General features: G+C 40.0%; 2 pseudogenes; one reads left to right on the top strand and one right to left on the bottom strand.

The window, feature by feature from the left end:
• The window catches only part of LOC147170367 (uncharacterized), a 128,919-nt pseudogene that overhangs the window by 36,853 nt on the left and 72,544 nt on the right, over positions 1–19,522 (top strand).
• The window catches only part of LOC147170369 (mucin-5AC-like), a 46,556-nt pseudogene that overhangs the window by 18,431 nt on the left and 8,603 nt on the right, over positions 1–19,522 (bottom strand).

Raw genomic sequence — 19,522 nt, 5'->3', positions numbered from 1 at the left:
AATAACAGTTTATTATGTCAACATTTGTAGTTCATCTTGTACTTACACAAGAATCACATCGCCTGTTGAACTAATGCTGGCTCCAGATATAGTGGTGACCTCAATTTTAATTGGATGTTCGCAGATCTTCCAGGGGTTTTCTTTGTGCAGGTCAGGAAGAGTCTCAAAATCTTCTTTACCGGAGGGGTTGTCTCGATCAAACCATGGAGTCCAGCATTCTGAAGCAATCGTTTACAGGTTGGTACAGATATTTATGTATATTTCAAAACAAAACTGACTTTTACATCACCTTGCTTTGAAAATACACAATTATTAGTGTTGTGTTCAGATTAAGTAGTTTGGATATGCCACGATTAAAAAAGAGAGAGGAATAGTGGTCGCACTTCGTTGTAAACAACTCCAGCTACTCTCAACCGGCCATTTTTAATCAACACTCCTTCATATGAACGCAGAGCACCTTCTTTTGACACCTTCCTGTTACAACAACCCTTTCAACACTATTTGTTGTAATCCGTTTTCTGTTGATTTCGATTTACTTAGAGTTTAGTTTGGTCATGTTTTGCTTGTGTTCTTTTTTGTCTAAGTCTGTATCATTTAGATTATTGTGTACATCTGTTGTCATCCTGGTCCCTTGTGTCTTCAAATCAGCTCCCTCAGTCCAGGCAACTCTCATTGTGTCATCAGTTTGTTTGCACTTAGTTCATGGTTTCCTTTTCAGTCTGTGTCGGATCATTGTCGCTATCACGTACTCTTGTCTAGTCCTGTTTCTTGTTGTGCAGGTCGTCCCTCTTTCCGAATGCTGTTGTCATTTTAGCAACACCACTTTCTCTAGTCTCGCTCTTCTCAATCAACACTCCTTCATATTGGCACCTTGCTGTTACAACAACCATTTAAACAGTATTTCTTCCAAACACCACAGTTAGCTTGTTGTTAAAGATGTGCAAACATTGAATGATACAGACTTAAATAAGCTAGCAGTATGTTATTTTATATAGACAAACAGTTACCTTCATCAGGGCAGAAATTAAGGGGGCAGCGAAAACGAACTCGATAATCTGAGCAAGTTCCACTTGACTGCATTTCTACAGATGAATCCTGTGATTGTGTCAGATCTGCAGAGATGGCCAGATACAGTTCGACACATTTATACATTCAACTTGGGGCTGGAATCTGGATATGTCTCTTTCATTCCTGTCAATGAACCCTCCCACTAATCTACTGAATGTACTCTTTATCTGACAAATGTAATACGTGTGTATATTTGTGCTGCATCGATCTGGTACTTACGTATGGATCGTGTCACCTGTTGAATCCACACTGTCTCCAGATAAAGTCTCAACCTCAATTTGAATTGGCACATGGCAGATTTCCATAGGGTTTCCAATGTGCAGGTCACTTCGAGTCTCAAAGTCTCCACTCCCACCCGGGTTGTCCCGATTAAACCATCTAGTCCAGCATTCTGGATCTGTCATCCATCAGGCAGAGGGTGGAGTTGGTGTGGATGTAGTTTAATGGAAGATGATTAACACAAACAGTTCAACTTAAACTAACATGCAATCAAAAAACATTAATAATCAGTTGTAGTCAGAAGACTAAAAATGTCACCATGTCAACCACATTTGACCAATGAGAAGAAGGTTCAAGTTCATTTCAATAAATGCAAGTGGGTGTTATGCCTTTTATTTTTGAGACCTCATCGTATCATAGCTTCGTGGTTATGAACATTGTTGGAGGTACCGAACCCATCAAGTTTCAAACATGCAATTACGTGCTTGTGCAGAACTTGCTTAAATGCCACAAAGAAGTATTGTAAACATGTCTTGTAAACAAACCATCCAGCATTCTGCTTTAAATTACAATTATAACATTTAGAATAGATATAACACAATTTATGAGCAACAGCTTTTAATAATCCGGAAGAAGAGTCTATTTATTTATATGCACCTGGATTTCATGATCTAGCTCATTTTCAAATTGTTTGACGAATGTATTCAATTTATTGGTCATTTTTATGTCTACCATCCTCGAAAGGATTGCTCACACAAAGAGGATGTAACTCACAGTACAAGTATGACAAAGACTTTCTAATATTTGGTAATGCCAAAAGACTGAGAAAGATCTTCTTCTGAAGAGTTGTCATAAATCACACGAGTGGGGTTAAGGTAATGTACTTGACTTCCGCCGAACCACTGAGACTGACCCCATCGAACCCAGGTTAACAACCACTGCCTGCTAGCTACATGCACAATAAAGAAAATGAGTAGGATGTTTACTGTCGCCGCTGGCTTGCACATGATTTCCTAGAAAAATAAATGCACAAAAGGATTTGTTTTCAGTGTTTCTGTTTTTTATTTTTTACATATGACATGGTGTGCGTTAGTGTGTAAAATAAATGTGTCAGACAAATAGATGAAAACGTTTCACCAAATAGAATTATTTCTTCAAACGGATCTTACCAGCATACAGGAGCACAAGCGTGATACCCAACTGTGGGAGAGCATATAGTATTAGATACTGTGTACTAAAGGCATGTTGTGTTAAATGTCACACTTATTTTAGTTGACAGGCACATGTGCACTTGGCATAAAAACTGGTGCATATGAATTATTTTGTAAGAGTAAGTCTAGTTGAACGTGTTTGGGAATTTGCCAGACAGCGCTACACCTTGCTGGGTGTTGCGGCAGATCGAGGGCGTTTTCTATTACAAGTCTCCAGTGCGCCTGACAATTTGCTGACAGAAAGTAGACTACACTTCAGACTGGTTCAAACCAGGTCTAAATTGTGGCGCAAGTGATGACACAGGATTTTGGTGGATTTCATCCAGGTATAGTCAGACAGATTCTGCGCTCCGTCGATGTCATCGTATTTAATTTGTAAATATGACATCAGTGTGCATTTAACCCTCTAAATCATTGTAGAAATCAATTCATTGAAAGCATCATTATTATTATCATCATTTTTTGTTGTTATTATCATTATCATTATCATCTTTAATGTTTTTAAAAGTTTTTATGTTTTTGTTCTCCATGTAGACCAGATACCTCTCCTGCGCTTAAAGGGATACTTGACTCATTGGGCCATTTTCAGCAGTAAGAAATTAATGTTTTGACCAGAATTAATTTGATAACTTCATTATTTTTCTTGTACAATTATTGTACAAGAAAAATAATGAAGTTATCAAATTAATTAAACAAATTAATAATTTAGTTTTTAAAGTTATTAATTGTTGCTGTCGACTGAAGATGACCAATCACGGCTCATCTGTTTTCTAGGTTTGGTCAGCAAACTGAGCCATGATTGGTCGTTACCTACTTCCTCAGCACAGGTGATGTCATCTTCAGTCGACAGCAAGTGAAAACATTAGTATTTAAAAGTATTACTTGTACATGAAAAATAATAAAGTTACCAAATTAATTATTTACAAAATACTTTTGTTGCTGAAAATGGCTCAATGAGTCAATTTCAATGAGTCAATTAACATAAAGCGAATGAGGGGAGCTGCTTTGATTGGCAGGAAACGAAGTCGACTGTGTTCACTCGCACAACAGCGGAAATGCAATAACTGCGCCCGTCTACGAAAATGCCAGACGTAAGAAAATTCCACCCATGCTCAGTTTGACGGAAAGGTTTATACATTACCCATTTGATCATCGTTAGAGATGTCATTTATCACAGCAAGATAAGGATTTACCTTTAAAAAAAAGTTTTTAAAAAAGTTTAAAAAAAACCCCAAAAAAACCCAGATGCTTAAGCATTCAATAAATCACTGCAATTAATGCAATTAGTTTTCAGAAAGAGTGTAGGCTTAATTGCACAAATTACATTACATGCAAGGAAAAACATGACAATGCTTACAATTCAGGATGCCGCTGTAGATCTCTTGTCAGCTTTGGAAAATTGTTCAGCCTGAGCCTTAAATACTTGATGGATCCATTTGCTACAAGCAAAACCAGAAGCTGCTTAGTCATTAACCACATTGACATTTATAGAGTAGGAGTTTATTAATTGTGGTTATAGCAATACATCATAGGATTGGAATGTCGTTTTTTTAGTGACCTTTATGCATGAACAAGCATCATTTAGATAAAAATTGAGCTATGCCTACTTCTACAGACTGCCTGTAATTTCAGCAAAACTAAACTACAAAAAAACTTATTTTTTTTCTTGAGAGAGCTCAGTATTGTTCATCCGGTAATCTTAATTTAAAAAAAAAACTTTTAAAAGACAAAAACTAAGTTTTATTTCTGAAACGTGTATATGTATGCTGTTTTACTGCAGACAGTATCAACTCCACTGAAGCCAATCACAAGCGCATTCGTGTTTATGTGCTCACGAACTGATCACTCGTCACATCTGTGCCTGTTATTTCTCCTTCACGACACATGCTAATATATTGTTAACTCGTTCGTGCTTGAAAAGTGAGCATAATATTATAATTGTGTGAAACAGCCCAAGAGAGATCAATCAGTCATGAAGCTTCTCAATGTAGTGATGTGTTGGACGCGAAGGATGCAGATCCTGATTGGGAGCTGATTTGTTTTCTCATCTTTTTTCTGTTAAAAAAACAAACTGCATTGGGCATGTGCACACTTTTCACCCATCACTTCAGTTAAAAGAAAGAAGACAAGCAATGGGACCTGCTGGTAATGAACGTGTGATTGTGTCTACGTAACAGTGTCAAGTGTGAAACTTTGAATACTTACTGTACTGTATGATAACACAAAATTGGCGTGACCAATAATGCCGTGTTCGTTTACTACATCCTCCATTATTGAAAGGTGGAACAAACGTTGTATGTGTTTGTGTTCCCCTGCTGCCGTACAGTAAATACTGTAATGTGCCACTGGTTGTATCCACACCTTTTTTCTGTTGCTGTCCATGTGGGAGGGGCACGTTATATTATTTTGTTTGCTCTGTTATCGTCAGGTTTTGTGAGTGAGGCGATTAAAAGAAACCAAGAAAAGAAATCCTGGCGTGTGTCATCATCACTAATCTGAAATACAATGCAGTCAAACTGGCAACATGTAGCCACTATTGCTACAATGCACAAAAGTTGGACAAAGAAGGTGAGGAGGAAGGTGTGTTCATAGAAAGAAAGAAAAGAGGAACACCAAGAGTCTAGAACTGAGAGTAGGGACTAGTTGGAACTATGACAGGAAAAGTTAAGAGAGCTGGTTGACATGATGCAGAGAAGGAAGGTAGACATTCTGTGTGTTCAGAAGACCAGGTGGAAAGGGAGCAAAGCTAGAAGTTTAGGAGCAGGGTTCAAGTTGTCCTATTATGGTGTAGATAGGAAGAGAAATGGAGTAGGAGTTATTGTGAAGGAGGAGTTTGTTAGGAACATTCTGGAGGTAAAAAAAAGTGTCAGATAGAGTGATGAGCCTGAAGCTAGGAATCGAAGGTGTGATGATCAATGTTGTTAGTGTGTATGCGCCACAGGTAGGATGTGAGCTGGAGGAGAGGGATAACTTTTGGTTGGACCTTGATGAAATAATGCAGAGCATCCCTAAAAGTGAGAGAGTTGTTATAGGTGCACACTTTAATGGACATGTTGGTGCAGGAAACAGAGGTGATGAGGAGGTGATGGGCAAGTTTGGTATCCAGGAGAGGAACGCGGAAGGACAGATGGTGGTTGACTTTGCAAAAAGAATGGAAATGGCTGTCGTGAATACTTTCTTCCAGAAGAGGCAGGAACATAGGGTGACCTACAAGAGTGGAGGTAGGAGTACACAGGTAGACTACATCTTGTGTAGACGGTGTAACCTGAAGGAGATCAGCGACGGCAAAGTAGTGGTAGGTGAGAGTGTAGCCAGACAGCATAGGATGGTAGTGGTGAGGAAGACAAAGACCGCAAAGGCAGAGCAGAGGACAAAATGGTGGAAGCTGAAAAAGGAAGAGTGTTGTATGACTTTCGGGAAGGAGTTAAGACAGATTCTGGATGGTTATGAGGTGCTTCCAGATGACTGGACAACTACAGCAAATGTGATCAGGGAACAGGTAGGACAGTCCTTGGTGTGTCATCTGGAAGGAAAGGAGATAAGGAGACTTGGTGGTGGAATGAGGAGGTGCAGGAGTGGATCCAGAGAAAGAGGTTAACTAAGAAGAAGTGGGACACTGAGAGGACTGAAGGAAGCAGACAGGAGTACAGGGAAATGCAGCATAGGGTGAAAGTAGAAGTGGCAAAGGCCAAACAAGGTGCTTACAATGACTTGTATGTTGGATAGTAAGGAGGGAGAGACTGATCTATACAGGTTGGCAAGGCAAATAGACAGAGATGGAAAGTAGTGTGATGGGAAGATGGAAAGAGTACTTTGAAGAGTTGATAAATGAGGAAAATGAGAGAGAAGAGGTGACTGTTGTGGACCAGGAAGTAGCAAAGATTAGTGAGAAGGGCATTGAAGAGGATGAAGTGTGTAAAGTTACTTGGTCCTGATAATATACCTGTGGAGGTATGGAAGTGTCTAGGAGAGGTAGCAGTAGATTTTCTGACTGGGTTGTTCAACAGGATCTTAGATAGTGAGAAGATGCCTGAGGAATGGGGGAGAAGTGTGCTGGTGCCTATTTTTAAGAACAAGGGAGACGTGCAGAGTTGTGGCAACTACAGAGGAATAAAGCTGATGAGCCACACAATGAAGCTATGGGAAAGAGTAGTTGAAGCTAGATTGAGGGCAGAGGTGAACATTTGTGAGCAGCAGTATGGTTTCATTACCCCCCAAAAAAAGAGTACCACAGATACAAAATTTGCTTTGAGGATGTTGATAGGAAAGTACAGAGAAGGTCAGAAGGAACTGTATTGTGTCTTTGTAGATCTAGAGAAAGCTTACGACAGGGTGCCCAGAGAGGAACTGTGGTTTTGTATGAGGAAGTCTGGAGTGGCAGAGAAGTATGTTCAAGTGGTGCAGGACATGTATGAGGACTGTAAAACAGTGGTGAGGTGTCCTGTAGGTGTGACAGAAGAGTTCAAAGTGGAAGTGGGACTACATCAGTGATCCGCTCTGAGCCCCTTCTTGCTATGGTAATGGCCAGGAGGACAGACTAGGTTAGACAGGAATCTCCATGGAAATTCATGTTTGCAGATGACATCGTGATCTGTAGTGAGAGCAGGGAACAGGTGGAGGAGAAGCTCGACGCGTGGAGGTTATCCCTGGAAAGGAGGTGAATGGAAAATAACCATGGTTTGATATGTCCTCATGTAACCTCTTATATAAGGATATGTTGTTGTTCTGAACTGTTGTAACCCCTTACGAGTCAAGGTGCCCAACAATCTGGGACATGTAAGCACAAGGGCGGAATCGAGCCTGGGAACTCTTAAATTGACTGCCTTGTTTATACTGCAGTCCTCCCTGTTTCAAAAACATGTTTTCGAAGCAGGACACGACTCATATGGAGGGTGCCTGGGAGAGGGCTTGGCCAGCCCGGCTTCTCACCCACATCCCTACTTGTTAAAGAATAAACGACGGAGCGGCACGCGGTTTGGGTAGAGTCAGCTGAGGGAAGCGTACGATCGCCCATCCGTTGAGCAGCCCGCTCTACCCGGACCGTCGGCTCTCCGGTGTAGTGTCAAGGTAAGCGTCGATTGTATTATATTATACTGCTTAGCGTTGAAGTGTGTTGATTGCTGTTTGCGGGGAATAAAGGACACAATTATTCTAGCACAGTATATCAGTCTCTGTGTATTCATTGTTGCCGCCGATCACTCACGATCCTGCATAAAAATATAAAAGTGAAGTAATGTTTTCCACAAAGCAGGAGGGGAATGAAGGTTAGCCGTAGCAAGACGGCGTATCTGTGTGTGAATGGGAGGGACCCCAGTGGAAGAGTGAGGTTGCAGGGAGAAGAGACCAAGAAGGTGGAGGAGTGTAAGTATTTAGGATCAACAGTCCAGAGCAATGGAGAGTGTGGAAAAGAAGTGCTGAAGCGTGTGCAGTGTGGGTGGGGGGCGCTCCTGCTCCTGGGTTTGCTCTCCGGCCGGTGGCCCTGGCGGGGCCCGGGGGTCGTCCTTTGGCGCTGCCGCGGCCTGGGGGGCCCTGAGGTGTTGCGCTTGCTCTGTCCTGGCAGGGGTCGACGGCTCCCCTCTTTGGTGGAGATTTTCATGCATGACAGATCCACCACACCAGCATCTATTGAAACTCAAACACAATCTGCTTCTTCCTCTGGTCGTTGAATCGGTGGAGGCTGGTGTCTGTGGATCTCACTCTGCTTCATCTGTCCTTTCTTCTTTTCCTTTGTCTCTCCTTTGGTCTCTTGAGGTCTCCCTAATTTGTTGGAATTTAGATGTTTCTGGGGTGGTGAAAGACTCTGGTTGTTAACCCGGTGGGTAGTAGGTAATGTCTGGTCGGTGCTGGATTTCACTTTCCTTTCTTTTTTTTTTTATCCTTCCTCGGGTCTCCTGACAACCTCACGACTCCAGCTGGATAATTTTTTTTTGTTTTTTTTTGTTTTTTAAGAGCTCAGTATTGTTCATTCGGTAATGTCATCATCATTGCTCTTTTTTTTTTTTGTATGTGGGTGAGTATGTGTATGTGTATGTGTATGTGTATGTGTATGTGCGTGTGTGCGTGCGTGCGTGCGTGCGAGTGTCTGTGTATTCGTTAGTTCACCAAAAACCTATTAAAAAAATCCCATACCTTTCACCTAAACCGAAGACTTCAGAATCCCGATAGTCGTGAAGTTGTCCGGAGACCCACGGAAGGATCCAAGAAAAGAAAGAAAAGTGAAATCCAGCACCGACCAGACACCACCTACTACCCACAGGGTTACAAACCAGAATCTTTCACCAACCCCAGAAACATCTAAATTCCAACAAATCAGGGAGACCTCAAGAGGCCAAAGGAGAGACTGAGGAAAGGAAAGAAGGACAAACGAAGCAGAGTGAGATCCACAGACACCAGCCTCCACCGATTCAATGACCTGAGGAAGAAGCAGATTGTGTCTGAGTTTCGATAGATGCTGGTGTGGTGGATCTGGCATACATGAAAATCTCCACCAAAGAGGGGAGCCGTCGACCCCTGCCAGGACATAGCAAGCGCAACACCTCAGGGCCCCCCAGGCCGCGGCAGCGCCAAAGGACGACCCCCGGGCGACGCCAGGGTCACCGGCCGGAGAGCAAACCCAGGAGCAGGAGCGCCCCCCACCCAACACGGCCCGCGCCCCCAACCCAACGCAGCAGGACGGGGCACTGCAGGCCCGACAGGCACCCCACCGGTCCACAGCCCCCGCTCCCCCCACGACCCCCCCGCCCCTATCTACCCCCGCCATCCACCCCAATCCCAATTAGTTGCAGATTGCAATGTTAAATTTAGTAATGCTCGTGACATAGGAGTGGGGGAGAAGAATTTTCCTGTTACTCAGGCAAAAATAAGAAAAATAATAGAAAATGATTGTTAGGTGTGCGCAAAAGCGCAGGTGAAGGATTCAAATGCAACTCAAATGGTGTGCAAGTTTTACAGTTTTTATTGAACAAAAGGAGCTTGACGCATAACTGAATACTAACAAAAAGCGACCTGACAAAAGGTCAACGTGTACCTACAGAAAACCAAAATACCTAACTCTGAACCTGCCCCGATGGATGATATATTGATGTAGTGGGTGGGTGGTATCCTGGACTATTGTGACACTCACACACACACACACATGCACACAGACACCCCCACACGCACATGAACATACTCACGCATATTCAAAAAAAAAAAAAAAAAAGAGAGAGAAAAAAAGAGAGAGCAATGATGATGACATGTCGAATCGGTAAGATTACCGAATTAACAATACTGAGCTCTCTCTTTGTCCAAAAAAAAAAAAGAGTTTAGTGAACTCACAATTAGTTAAACTTAACTCTTTGACCGCCATAAACGTTATAAAACGTTTAGTATAAACCTAGGGAAGGGCGCCGAGGACGTTAAAAGACGTTCACTATGTTTTTTTTTTTTTTTTTTGGAAACGGGTGCAGGAAAGCCTTGGGCAGCTGTGCTGAAAGTATCAGGCAGATCTGGTTAGTAAAAGACTCGTTTTGGCCCCTAGAGGGCAGCGATGACTCTCTTTGCACAAGGTTGGATGGGCCGCCCACCGTGGGCGTCAGTAGAAGACGTGAGGCGGAGCTAGAGTGTTGAGGGGACAATGGCTGAATAAGCCACAATGGCTGACCAAGCAACCGGTTGCAAGCAGCTCACGCTTGAGCATTTTTTTCAAAGACGGAAAGCATCGATCAATACTAAAAAGCGCATTGATGTCGACGATGATGATGACTCCGAGCTTGACGCCAAAGTTGGAAGCCTTGACGCGACTTTTATGATCACGTAGTAAGCCTCACCGGCTAAGCGCGGCTAGCACGGCTAGCGCTGCTAAGGCCGGAAAACGCGCACAATAACCGACCGGGTACTTCTACACAATCGGACATTCGATCGGGCGATGGATAGTTGGCATCGACCAATGCAGATTGATGATGATGATGATGGTGAATCCCGAGGTTGACGCCACAGTTGGAAGCCTTGACGCGACTGTTATGATCACGTCATAAAGCATCACCGGCTAGCTCTGCTAACGCCGGTGCTGCACATGCGGACATTTTGTCGGACAATGAAGAGTACCCCGAGTCCAATGCATATTCATCGGAGGAGCGGGTACAGTCTGATCACGGAGAAGACACTGTTTCTGGACTACGATGCCACCATGAATGGAGTGGATAAAATGGATCAAAACATCTCTTACAACCCGGTTTAGCAACTGAAGGACATGAGGAAGCGAGACGTAACACCACCGTAACGAAACCGTAGCATGATCCTGATATTAGACTTGATGGCAACACACACTGCAGTATATACTTGCTATTCCCCGGAAAAAACGGCCTGCAAGAAAGTGGAGCACGCGAAGAGGCAATCTGTTGTGCAAATGCTGTTGCGTCTCCTTGCACGCAGGAGAGTGTTACAAAAAGAAAAACTGTCGTTGAAACATCCACATATTTGTAAATAGCACCACAGTTGCACACATTTGTAAATAGTTTGCCAAATTGTTGTCAAATTGTTACACTGTTGAATGTAAATAAACGTATTTTGCTATCAAAAAACACTTTTTCATTCTTGGTGGTAGTGTTTTATAGAAGTAAAGCACTATTTAGGTGTTTGTGGCATCATTCATGGACAAAAAGAAGTGCAAAATTCACTAGAATGCATGAAATAATATCGTTTCACTAAAAGCTTGATTTCTCCGTATTTTGGTCCAAAACAGGCGAAATTGGGTGAAACTAACCATTTTCTATTGTTGATTACTAAAGAACGGAATAAGGTAGAAACAAACTTTTTTTTCTGATGAAAGATGAAAGTCCAATCTTTCATTTGGTAGTACGTGTGTTTCCATAGTCCGAACAGAACATTTTCTGTGGACCTTGAAAGATCAGTCAAAATGCTTAAATCGGCTGGCATCCCTTTTCTGAAAACGTCTGGCAGTCAAAGAGTTGTAATGTATTCGCTTTGGACTAACTTAATTCTGTCAAGAAGGGGGAGCTTGAGGACCCAAATGCGGGAAGACAGGGCAAGGAGGCAGAGGTTCGATCAAAAAAGGGATTTTAATTTCTACAAAACAAAAGGCGAGATCTAAATTGCACGGAAAAACATAACATGGAGAAAACAACAAGGCAAAACGGGCAGCATGACATGGGGGGGAAAATCCAAGGCAAAAACGGTCAGCATTACAGTGGGAAATACAACAATGAACCGACACAGACAGAGGGGAGACAGCAGACTAAATACACAGACTAGCGACACAACAAGACACACCTGGGGCAAGACACAAGTGGCTGAGGGCACTGATTGGATCACACGAGGAAGGGCAGGATCACACTTAAACAAGACCAAGGGAGACACACAAGGAAAACAGAACCCAAAACATGACAAATTCAATCTTGTGTTACCAATTGAAGTGATTTTTTTCTAAACTGGTCGACAATTCAATTTGTAATCTTAAATTGGTTCAACAATTCTCTTTTTCGAGTGTGCAGTGGTGCCACGCTCATAAATAATTTGGTGATCTAAACCCCCAATTTTATCTTAACACATTTCAGGCTAAGTTACATAACATTTGTATATATAGTCAAAAGGGCACTTTGGGTGTCAAGGAGCAAAGGGGTATGTGCCAAAGCATTATTTGTGCTGTCCGTGAAAATACATTTTCAAGTACAAAGTATGTAAGACAATATATAGGATAATGGTTGAGGAGGACTCAGTCATGCTGGACTTGTTATGCATTGGGTAGCCCAAGAAATTGACTTAAAAAAATAAATAAAAATAACACTTTGTTTTAAAAGTGCATTTTATTGCATGTTAGTTGTTGGAGAGCTACTGAATAAACACAAAGAGAAAAAATAAAGTGAAATTCTACTGTTAAAAATCAAAACACATTCTCAATGATAGGTCTAAAAATTGTCAGCAAATATTTCTTATATAAAAAAATATATTCATTAACACCTCTTACAGAATGCAGATTTTGACTACAAATAAAGATGACTCGACTTGACATTTCATTTGCACGGGCATCCAAAGCGAACTTTGTAGTCATAGCATTGTTTCTCTTTCTGGTCTTCGTTGCGACAAGCAAATCCCTCAGAGGCACTATATCTGAAAAATGAACACAATGGGTTAGTCATATAGTATATTGTACTATATATATATATATATATATATATATATATATATATATATATATATATATATATATATATATATATATATATATATATATAGTATACTGTACTACGCACTATGCAATATATTAGAATGTTGCTGAATATTCATATTGTTGTTCCAATTAACTAATGAGAGCACCAGTCATGTTGTTATAAAAGTTCTTTTGAAGCCTCATTGTGGCCATTTTCAACAATCAACTGAAATATCCAAGAGATCATTTGATGACAGTTGATGGTCTCTGTTCAGTTAGTGCAGAAAAAAAACATGTACAGTGCAGTATATTGTTTTTACCATCAAGCCAACTTACATGAAGGGCATCTGGCCGGTGTATGCAATAGGGTAGTTATAAAAAGCGGTGACAACTTCGATGTCGATAGGGTCTTCACAGATGTCAAGATTTTGTGGCTTCAGGTGTGACAGGAGCTCATAGTCACCTGTTCCACTTGGTTGGTCGTGGTTAAACCACTTGGTGTAGCACACTGTTTGGTGGACATTATTATGATTATTTTAATAAAATATTTTTTCAATGATCTTTTAAATATACTGTATATTTATATATATGTATATGTTGACTTACCATCAGGATGGCAGAAACTAAGGGGGCACTTAAAGCGAACTTCATAATCAGAACAGCGCCCTCTCTTCTGGTCTGAGTTTTTACAGATGAAACCTGTTTCTGTGTCAGCGCTGCAGAGACAGTTAGATGGAGGTCAATTAGTGCTTACTTACAGCTTTATTCTCAGCTTTGTTATTGTTTGAGCCGAGAATGAATCTATTTGAGGGCATCTTAATAGTTCACTTTATTGTTGTGAGTTAGAGCTTTTTTTTTTAAAGACAATTTACAAGAGGTATTTGTGGTGTATATGGGACTTACACGTAAATCACATCGCCGGTTGAATCCACAGTGGCCCCAGATTTTGTCTGAGCCTCGATAGCAGATGGCATATCGCATATTTTCGATGGGAATCTCTGCCGAATTCTAGAAATCCTTTCAAAGTCACCTCCTTTGCCGGGGTTGTCGATATCAAACCACCTAGTCCAACATTCTGAAAGCATTGTCCAAGAAGGGGAAGATCACACAGTGTGGTAGGAATTATGAACATAAGTTGTTAAAAATACAATTGCCCTGTGGCAAATTTTCTCATTAAATAACATGCAAAAGTATGTCCAAGATTGGAAAAAGTGATAATTGTGTAATTTGAAACAAATTCATAATAATATGGTGTAGGATTTCCAACTCTTTAAAATAATGTATGCTACTTTTTTAAAATATATATGATTTGACTTCCCCTTTACCACTTTCACACAACTACAGACAAAGCAATACAACTTATTTTGGTTCTGCTCAACATAAGTTGTTGAAAAATGTGGGATGAAGAAATGGTGTACAGGATTTACTATGGCCCGACCGATTCCGCCGAATATTGCCCTTCAATCAAGCTTCAAAACAATCGGCCAATTAGGCCAAATGGCAGATTATTTTCCCCTTAAAAACGATATAATTGAAGAAAACCAAACTTTCAGACACTGTGAAAGTACCCTGAATGCACCATTTTGCTTGCGCAGCATTAGCAACTAACAAGTGTGTAGCGCGTATGTTATTCTGGTTATTCTGTTGTCCCCCAAGCACCCTTTAAGCTGTTTCATGTCATCCCAGTTGGAGTTAACTGTAAAACTAAACACACAACAATGAGAATAACATCCACTGTATATTTAAATACAAAACATGCTTCGTTATTAAAACATCGCTAGCCTAGCGCTAATGCTAAAAGCAAAGGGAGGATCCCATTCAAATGGTAACCGGAAGTTAGCATCAATTTGTGAGTGTTTTTCCTTCAAATAACAAATATTCACACACAAATGCTGTGGGAACATACATTACTAAACTGTGGGTACAGATAACTAAACTGTGGGAACAGATTGCTAAACTGTGGGAACAGATTAGTAAACTGTGGGAACAGATTGCTAAACTGGGGTAACAGATTAGTAAACTGTTGGTACAGATTAGTAAATTGTGGGAACAAATGAGCAAAAAAAAAATTCTCCATAGGAACACATACCCACAGGTGACAGTAACAGTCATTACAGTATTTGTTTTTTTTGTTTTTTTTCAGTTGCTATTATTTGTTGTATATTCTATTCTTATTTCACTTTCTTATTTTGTCATTGTCCTTTCAAGTTATATTTAAAGTTGCTATGACAAGGATTCAAAGAATTTATTTTCTCAAAATTCAAGGATGCCAACATCCAAGGATTTTTGTTGCTGTTGTCTTAACACACCATTTCTACATGACATGGCACGAAATAAATCCCGAGGTCCCAGGTTAGCCCAGTAATTCCCAAGACTTGTGGAAATAACACAAGATAAAATATATATATATATATATAAAAGAAAAGGTAAATGCTTAGAATAAAAATGAGTTATAAAAATGCAAGAGGCTTGAATTTCACATAATATTTATAGCATAATTTGTACTTGACAAAAACAAAGTGCAGGGATGAATGGGCATGACGCTACGATAACACTTAAGTAGTAGTATTTCTCACTTAAATGTGACTTGCATTTGACTAAGAAACAATTAACCATGGTTACCTGGTGGTTTGCAGAAATCGAGGGGACACCTGAAACGAACATGATAATCCGAGCAGATGCCATGCTTCTGATCGTAATTTTCACATATGAATCCTGTCTCGACGTCGGCTCTGTTGGGTAACAGAAGTGTGTCAATCCTGTATCCTTTACAGTTGCTTCAAATATGACGACGGCAAATTGCTTTAATACATTTTCCTTCAACCATTAACTGAACATGTGCATGTTTTTGGTATTGCTGCTCTGACAAAAATTTAATGCACGATAGATTAGATGTAATAGATAAGCAGAAGAAAAAGAAAGTGTTAATCAGTGGTGGATGGAGTATACTTACACATGAATGATGTCCCCTGTTGCAGCCACACTAAACCCATGTATAGTTTCCACTTCAATTTGAAATGGTGTCGGGCAGATTTGATATGGATACTCGTGGCGTAGCTTGTCAATAGTCTCAAAGTCTCCAGCACCAGTAGGGTCGTCTCGATCAAGCCATGGAGTCCAGCATTCTGGAGCAATCACAAGAGCAGGTACATAGCAAGGTTTGGTGAATAAAACAATGATTGGAAATTGACTTTGTAAAACTGTAAAACTGATATCAAGCTTTCAACATCAATAAAATAGTGAAATAATTTATCTAAGCTTAATATTAGCATTTGAAGATAATTTTTACATGTATTACATGTTGCTTGTTTTGCCATTAGCTTATCACAACTTCTGATTAATTACACATGATTACCGTGTTCTTTACAGAACTCATTGGGACATGTGAAGCGAACTTGATAATCAGAGCAAGTTCCGGCACTCTGGTCCTCATTTTTACAGACAAACCCAGTATTTGCATCCAATCTGCAGAAATGAAAGGAGTCACGTTAATCAAAACAGTGTTACAGCTTTCAAGGGGTGTTAGAAAAAAATCAATTCGGCATTATATCGGGATATTACAGCGCGCAATTCTCGAATCGATTCGATATGTGTTCGAATCGATTTTTAAAGATACATTTTTTATTGGAATATTCAACAAAACGTCTTACTTAGGGTTAGGATTCACACATTAAGCATGGAAGAATGTTATATTAATGGCCTTAATATTTTATTTCAGTGCTGTTCAAACATGAAACAGACTGCAACCTGTTTGTTAAATGCAGTGGCTCAGTTATAAGCCTGAATTTTCAGATAAATAAATACATTTTCATAGAAATCTTACAGTATACATGTACAAGTTTACTGATTAGTATTTTCTAAATTTGAGTAAAAAAAAATATTGCAATAATCAATTTATAGATTCGTATCGGGATTAATCGGTGAAAACAATGAATCGTGATACGAATTGAAACGTCAGGTACTAGGCAATTCACACCCATAATATATATATATATATATACATATATATATATATATATATATATATATATATATATATATATATATATTTATATGTGCGTGTACTTGTACATACTACATTGTGAGGACCAAAATACGTCTTTAACCAACAGATTGAGGACATTTTTGTGAAGTGAGGACTTTTTGGCCGGTCCTCACAACTCAAGACCTCTTTTTGAGGGGCAAGACTTGATTTTAGAGTTTAGGTTTGAATTGGGTTATGGTTGAGGTTAGGGTAAGGAATGGGGGTAGGCAATAATTTTGGATGGTTGGGGTTAGGTGAAGGAGCCTAGGAAATGCATTATGTCTATGGATGTCCTCACAATTATATAAGTACGTGTGTGTGTGTTTGTGTGCGTGTATGTGTGTGGGGGTGCGTGTGTGTGTGTGTGTGTGGGGGTGTGTGTGTGTGTGTGTGTATACTTACACAGTAATGATGTCTTCTGTTGAAGACAGACTATTTCCCGCAACAGTTTTGACCTCAATGTCGAGCGGAAATGGGCAGATTTTATTTGGGTTTTCATTTTGGAGGTTCTCGAGTAACTCAAAGTCTCCGGTTCCGCTAGGATTGTCTCGATCGAACCATGGAGTTTTGCATTCTACAGAAATGCAATCCAAGCAGGAAGATAAAAAACAAAACAAAAAACATTACATTAAATTTGTATTGTTTTCTTGGATTCAGTTGAAAAAACATGGCATTTTAGTTTTCAAAGTCTTTGCTCTCGATGTGTTAACGTAGTCATTGAATCACTATATAATGTACACACTCATGTGGCCTGTGGTTTTTGTCAGATATTCACACATGGACGCATGGTTGCAAGGCAGCCTCCAATTTCCTACGTTACACGCGCGGCCAACTCAATCATCCGCAAGAGGAGATATACACTTTGCGCGCGCTTATCTTGAAAATGGACGGACACCAGCAAGTCAATTTCTATAATAGGCTGAAAATTAGTTCACCGATCAGTGAGTAAAAACAAATAACCGAACAACCATTCCATCAGAAGATGGACCAATTTATGCAGTCTTACTCATTTATTGACTGTGCAATGAACCCCCGCTCTTGGTGGGGGATTGGGACCGGCTCATGAATAGACAAAATTTGTGTAGAATTGGTGCACATTGAAATGCATTGGAGAAAACATAATAACAATCAAACCCAAAAATGTCTCCCAAAAAAGCTGATAAACATTCAATAAACGAAAAATGAGATTGAAAAACACAACCACACCCGAAACCCAATTTTTTTTTTAAATATTGGAAAAATGGCCAGGGGGGGTTGGTTGGGGGGGGGGGGGGCGATTGGCGTCAACTGTATATGCTGAGAAACCTTGAATTCTCAACAATGGTAGCACAGACCGTTCCTGGAATAAACAAGATTGTATGCTGCAATTTCGGATCGGTAAATGATGACATTACGACAGATCACCTATTTTACATAAAATGCTAAATATCTGCTGATTCAGCTGATCAGATCAGTGTAAAGTCTACAGTAGTGTATTACGTGCAAGATTACCTTTTGGCTTGCAGAATTCCAGAGGACACAAAAAATGAACTTGATAATCTGCACATTTACCACCATTTGGCTGGTCGCAATTTCTACAAACAAATCCGACGTCTGTGTCAGCTCTGTAAAGATAAACAGCAGTGTCAGTCAGTATATATCTAAAATATATGTCAGCATTTGATGTCAACATTTGTAGTCCATCTTGTACTTACGCATAAATCACATCTCCTGTTGAGCTAACACTGTCTCCAGATGTGGTTTTGATCTCAATTTTAATTGGATGTTTGCAGATTTTCCAGGGGTTTTCTTTGTACAGGTCCGGAAGAGTTTCAAAATCTCCTTTACCAGAGGGGTTGTCTCGATCAAACCATGGTGTCCAGCATTCTGAAGCAATCATTTACAGGGTGGTTCATGTTTTTAAATCACAGTGATCAGACGTATCTACCATACATTTCTGTTACTTGTTCTTATTGAACTCCCAACTTTTGTCTGTTTTTGTACCTTTCTTTCATTTAACTCAAAACGTATTAAACGTTCTATTTTAAATATTACCATGCTCGCAAAGACATATTTATAAATTTTGTGTTTTTTTATGCTAGAGCATATATAACGCTTTGATACAGCTTCTGAACTAAAGAGAATGCTTGAAGCAATGGTAGTTATTACAAAAACATCCAGCAGGTGGCAGAAGAGTATAAGAGATCAACCAGGGCCCTGTTGAAAAAAGCTAAATAATAATAATAATAATGACTTGTAAACTACAAACTATTTTTATTAGCACAAACAACAAAAACACGATCAACACATTTGCATAGTGCATACATGTACATGTACACACACCTAAACGCATCAAACAAATTCATAGGAAAAAAATGCAACAGAGTCTGAAGTCATCTAAAAAGTAAGCCAAACCATTTTTTTTTCATGTCTTGAGGAGCCTGTTTATATGGGTCAATAATTAGTAAAAATGACACCCACACATTTAACAAATTGTGACTAAAGCCCGATTCACACAGCAAGGTTTTTAATATTGTCGGCCAACTTCCAAACTGTGAGAGACGCCACACGGGCCCAATTTTTTTTTCACAGTAACAGTTTTGAACGTCCCACATGGCACAATCAACACATCACACACGAACTGATGTCATTCATGATTTTTTTCTGGTGACGAGAAGTCTCGCAAAACCTCCTGAGATTAAACGTGACTTCCAAGTAAACAAACATGGAGGACCAGTCGCAATTTTTAGCTGAAAAAAAAGCGACATAAAAAGAAAAGGCGTTTTTTTTTTTTAAAGGCGTGTAAATAGCGCAAGCATGGACTTTCTGTTGTGCCATGACTGTTTTGATTTTGGATTCCCCACCGTATTCCTC

This window comes from Leptonotus elevatus, chromosome 7 (assembly GCF_054856555.1).
Source record: "Leptonotus elevatus isolate MCC_2025b chromosome 7, RoL_Lele_1.0, whole genome shotgun sequence".
Lineage (NCBI taxonomy): Eukaryota > Metazoa > Chordata > Actinopteri > Syngnathiformes > Syngnathidae > Leptonotus > Leptonotus elevatus.
Note: the sequence above shows the minus strand (reverse complement) of the source record. Positions and strands in the feature narration are given on the sequence as shown.